The 5,856-nt window shown below is 34.8% G+C and overlaps 1 non-coding gene across 1 annotated transcript; it reads left to right on the top strand.

Annotated features, from left to right (window-relative positions):
- Positions 1-532: 532 nt before the first annotated feature.
- Positions 533-640, top strand: LOC130937229 (small nucleolar RNA R71). Its single transcript, XR_009068456.1, has one exon. It is a non-coding gene; the product is annotated as a small nucleolar RNA R71 (small nucleolar RNA).
- The last annotated feature ends 5,216 nt before the right edge of the window (positions 641-5,856 follow it).

Here is a 5,856-nt window from a genome sequence, read left to right as displayed (position 1 = left end):
GAACTCTCTGTCTGTTGCTGAGAAGATGATGGAAAAGGCTTGCCATTGCTAAACCTGTTTCTTCCACCATTATTGTTATTGAAACCTTGTTGAGGTCTCTCTTGATTCTTCCATGAGAAATTGGGGTGATTTCTCCATGAAGAATTGTAGGTGTTACCTCTTCCATTGAAGGGTTCTCAGGATCATAAGCTTCTTCCTCAGATGAAGCATCCTTAGTACTGCTTGGTGCATTTTGCATTCCAGACAGACTTTGAGAAATCAAATTGACTTGTTGAGTCAATATTTTATTCTGAGCCAAAATGGCATTCAGAGTATCAATCTCAAGAACTCCTTTCTTCTGACTTGTCCCATTGTTCACAGGATTCCTTTCAGAAGTGTACATGAATTGGTTATTTGCAACCATTTCAATTAGCTCTTGAGCCTCTGTAGGCGTCTTCTTCAGATGAAGAGATCCTCCAGCAGAGCTATCCAAAGACATCTTGGACAGTTCAGAGAGACCATCATAGAAAATACCTATGATGCTCCATTCAGAAAGCATGTCAGAAGGACATTTTCTGATTAATTGTTTGTATCTTTCCCAAGCTTCATAGAGGGATTCTCCATCCTTCTGTCTGAAGGTTTGGACTTCCACTCTAAGCTTACTCCATCTTTGTGGTGGAAAGAACTTTGCCAAGAAGGCATTGACTAGCTTTTCCCAAGAGTCCAGGCTTTCCTTAGGTTGAGAGTTCAACCATGTCCTAGCTCTGTCTCTTACAGCAAAAGGGAATAGCATCAGTCTATAGACCTCAGGGTCAACCCCATTAGTCTTGACTGTGTCACAGATTTGCAAGAACTCAACTAAAAACTGATGAGGATCTTCCATTGGAAGTCCATGGAACTTGCAATTCTGTTGCATTAGAGAAACTAATTGAGGCTTAAGCTCAAAGTTGTTTGCTCCAATGGCAGGGATAGAGATGCTTCTCCCATAAAAATCAGGAGTAGGTGCAGTAAAGTCACCCAGCACCTTCCTTGCATTGTTTGCATTATTGTTATTTTCGGCTGCCATGTCTTCTTCTTCTTTGAAGAATTCGGTCAGGTCCTCTAAAGAGAGTTGTGCTTTGGCTTCTCTTAGCTTTCTCTTCAAGGTCCTTTCGGGTTCAGGGTCAGCTTCAACAAGAATGCCTTTGTCTCTGCTCCTGCTCATATGAAAGAGAAGAGAACAAGAAAATATGGAATCCTCTATGTCACAGTATAGAGATTCCTTGAGGTGTCAGAGGAAGAAAAATGGAAGACAGAAGTAGAAAATTCGAACTTATCAAAGAAGATGGAGTTCGAATTTTGCATTAAGGAATAGAGTTAGTCCAAAATTAGAAGGATGTGAGAAGAAGGGAAGTAATTTTCGAAAATTAAGTAAAAGATTTTGAAAATATTTTTGAAAAACACAAATTGATTTTCGAAAATAAGAGTGAGAAAGAGATCAAGTGATTTTTGAAAAAGATTTTGAAATTAGAAGTTAAAAAGATTTGATTGAAAACTATTTTGAAAAAGATGTGGTTTAAGAAGATATGATTGGTTTTAAAAAAGATGTGATTGAAAAGATATGATTTGAAAACAATTTTAAAAAGATATGATTTGAAAACAATTTTAAAAAGATATGATTTGAAAACAATTTGAAAAGATATGATTTGAAAACAATTTTAAAAGATATGATTTGAAAACAATTTTAAAAAGATTTGATTTTGAAAAACATTTTAAAAAGATTTGATTTTAAAAAGTAATGACTTGCCTAACAAGAAAAGATATGATTCAAGCATAAAACCTTCCTTAACAGAAAAAGCAAAAAATGTTCAATCAAATCATTAATTGTTAGTAAGTATCTTTGAAAAAGGAAAGAAATTAATTTTGAAAACATTTGATTGAAAAGATATGATTTGAAAAAGATTTGATTTTGAAAAACTTTGAAAACTTGAAAAAAAATTGATTTTGAAAACAAAATCTTCCCCTAGCACCATCCTGGCGTTAAACGCCCAGAATGTGCACATTCTGGCGTTTAACGCCCAAACTACTACCCTTTTGGGCGTTAAACGCCCAACCAGGCACCCTGGCTGGCGTTTAAACGCCAGTCTGTCTTCTTCACTGGGCATTTTTGAATGCTCAGCTTTTTCTGTGTGATTCCTCTGCAGTATGTTTTGAATCTTCAATTCTCTGTATTATTGACTTGAAAAGACACAAATTAAAAATATTTTTGGATTTTTAATAATGAGGAATAATAAAAATAACAATGCATGCAAGACACCAAACTTAGTAGTTTGTATATATGGGAAACAACAAAACACTCAAGTCAATAGAATTCAAAGATCAAAACAAGAAAATCATCAAGAACAACTTGAAGATTAATGAAGACACATGCATAAATTCGAAAAATGCAAGAAAAATAGAAACATGCAATTGACACTAAACTTAGGATGAGACTCTAGACTCAAACAAGAAATATTTTTGGATTTTATGATTTTATAATTTTTTTGTGTTTTTTTTTTTCGAAAATTATGTAGAAAAAGAAAATAAAGGTATCAAAATTCTTAATGAGAATTCCAGGAATCATGCAATGTTAGTCTAAAGCTTTAGTCTAAAGAAATTAGACATGGCCGGCTAAGCTTCAGCAGGACATTGCATTCAAGAGCTAAATTGATGATGATCAATCAGCTTTGGTGATGATAAGAACATCACCTTGAAACACTAGAATTTATTCTTAAGAACTCTGAAGAAAAATAATACCTAATCTAAGCAACAAGATGAACCGTCAGTTGTCCATACACAAGAACAATCCCCGGCAACGGCGCCAAAAACTTGGTGCACGAAATTGTGATCACTACAACTTCGCACAACTAACCAGCAAGTGCACTGGGTCGTCCAAGTAATAAACCTTACGCGAGTAAGGGTCGATCCCACGGAGATTGTTGGTATGAAGCAAGCTATGGTCACCTTGTAAATCTCAGTCAGGCAGACTCAAATGGGTATAGATGATGAACGAAAATAACATAAAGATAAAGATAGAGATACTTATGTATATCATTGGTGTGAGAGCTTCAGACAAGCGTATGAAGATGCCTTCCCTTCCGTCTCTCTGCTTTCTTACTGTCTTCATCCAATCCTTTTTACTCCTTTCCATGGCAAGCTCGTGTAGGGTTTAACTGTTGTCAGCAGCTACCTCCCATCCGCGCAGTGAAAGCTAATGCACACACTCTGTCACAGTGCTGCCAATCACCGGTTTGGTTCCCTCCCCTACCGGAATAGAATAACTCTTTTGCGTCTGTCACTAACGCCCAGTAGGTTACAGGTTTGAAGCACGTCACAGTCATTCAATCATTGAATCCTACTCAGAATACCACAGACAAGGTTTAGACCTTCCGGATTCTCTTGAATGCCGCCATCAGGTCCTGCCTATACCACGAAGATTCCGAAGAATCCAAGAGATATTCACTAAGCCTCAGATGCTTGTAGAACAAGAATGGTTGTCAGTCACCTTGTTCATGGTGAGAATGGTGATGGGCGTCAATCATCACCTTCATCATGTTGAAGAACAAGTGATATCTTGGATAAAGAACAAGCGGAATTGAATGGAAGAACAATAGTAATTGCATTAATACTCGAGGTACAGCAGAGCTCCACACCTTAATCTATGGTGTGTAGAAACTCCACCGTTGAAAATACATAAGAACAAAAGTCTAGGCATGGCCGTGAGGCCAGCCCCAGATTGATCTAAGAACTAGATGTCCAAAGATGTTCAAAGGATCAAAAACAATCCAAAGATGAAAATACAATAGTAAAAGGTCCTACTTATAGAAACTATTAGCCTAAGGTGTACAAAGATGAGTAAATGACATAAAAATCCATTTTCGGGCCCACTTGGTGTGTGCTTGGGCTGAGCAATGAAGCATTTTTCGTGTAGAGACTCTTCTTGGCGTTTAACTCCAGCTTTTGTGCCAGTTTGGGCGTTTAACTCCCAATTAGGTGCCAGTTTCGGCGTTTAACGCTGGGAATTCTGAAGGTGACTTTGAACGCCGGTTTGGGCCATCAAATCTTGGGCAAAGTATGGACTATTATATATTGCTGGAAAGCCCAGGATGTCTACTTTCCAACGCCGTTGAGAGCGCGCCAATTGGGCTTCTGTAGCTCCAGAAAATCCACTTCGAGTGCAGGGAGGTCAGAATCCAATAGCATCTGCAGTCCTTTTCAGTCTCTGAATCAGATTTTTGCTCAGGTCCCTCAATTTCAGCCAGAAAATACCTGAAATCACAGAAAAACACACAAACTCATAGTAAAGTCCAGAAAAGTGAATTTTAATTAAAAACTAATAAAAATATAATAAAAACTAAACTAAAACTACTAAAAACATACTAAAAACAATGCCAAAAAGCATACAAATTATCCGCTCATCATAGCCATTGACAACGGTGACACCCTACATAGAGCTTGTCATGGAAGGAACTTTGCACTTTTGCATTGAGTTGAATATTACATTACAGGAATGCAGAAGACAAAGCATCTCCAAAACCCCAACATATTCTCCATTACTGCACAACAAGTAATTATTTCACGCTCTTTTATTTTTTCTAATAATTCAAACTGATAATTATAATTGATATCCTGACTAAGAATAATAAAATAAACATAGCTTGCTTCAAACCAATAATCTCCGTGGGATCGACCCTTACTCACGTAAGGTATTACTTGGACGACCCAGTGCACTTGCTGGTTAGTGGTACGAAGTCATAAGAAATCTTGATTTTGATATTAGGATTACAATTTCGTGCACCAAGTTTTTGGCGCCGTTGTTGGGGATTGTTCGAGTTTGAACAACTAAAGGTCTATTTTGTTGCTTAGATTAGGAATAATTTATTTTTGTTGCTATAGAGTCATTAAATTCTGAGTCCTTTATTTCCTTTTCAAAAAATTTTTCAAAAATATTACTTTTCTTTATCAATTTTTAATTTTTTTTTTGTGAGTTTAGTGTCTTGTTCTAAGTTTGGTGTCAATTGCACATCTTGTATTTTCCTTTAAATTTTTGAATTAGTGTTCTTTGTTTTTCCTTGATCTTCAAATTGTTCTTGTCAATTTTTCTTGTTTGATCTTTGGTTTGTCTTGTTCTGTGTCTTTTCTTGCTTTTCTTGTGCTTTTTCAAAACATTAGTTTTCAAAAATTTATTTTTATCTATAAAAATAATACATCTTTAAAACACGTTACATTTACTGCCCAATTGGCTAGAGCGTTAGTCTATGTTCTTGGTAATTGGGTATCTTCTTTTTAAAATCTTTTTCAAAAATAATTTTTCTGTGATTGAATCTTGTGCCAAACTTTAAGTTTGGTGTTTTGTTGTTAATTTTTTTATAATTTTCAAAAATTTTATTGAAGTTTTCTAAAAATTTTAAGTTTAGTGTTCTTTCTTTTGTTCTTGTTGTTCTTGTGAATCTTCAAGGTGTTCTTGAGTCTTCTTTATGTTTTGATCTTAAAATTTTTAAGTTTGGTGTTCCTTGGTGTTTTCCCTCCAAAATTTTCGAAAACAAGGAGCATTAGGTCTAAAAATTTTAAGTCTTGTGTCTTTTATGTGTTTTTCTCTTTCATCATAAAATTCAAAATTCAAAAAAATATCTTTTCTAACTATTTTTAAGCTACTTTTTCAAAAAAATTTTTTATAAAAAATCAGATTTCAATTTCAAAATTTTTCAAATCTTATCCTCTTAGGATTTTAAAAAAAATATATAAAAATAATAATAATAATATTTTATTATCTTTTTCAAAAAAATATCCTAATCACTTTCTCTCTCTCCTCAATTTTTTTCAAAAATCTTCACAAAACATTTTCAAATTTTTTATTTT

The sequence above is a fragment of the Arachis stenosperma genome, chromosome 6 (assembly GCF_014773155.1).
Source record: "Arachis stenosperma cultivar V10309 chromosome 6, arast.V10309.gnm1.PFL2, whole genome shotgun sequence".
Taxonomy (NCBI): domain Eukaryota; kingdom Viridiplantae; phylum Streptophyta; class Magnoliopsida; order Fabales; family Fabaceae; genus Arachis; species Arachis stenosperma.
The sequence above is the reverse complement of the archived record's forward strand: the minus strand, read 5'-3'. Positions and strand labels throughout refer to the sequence as shown.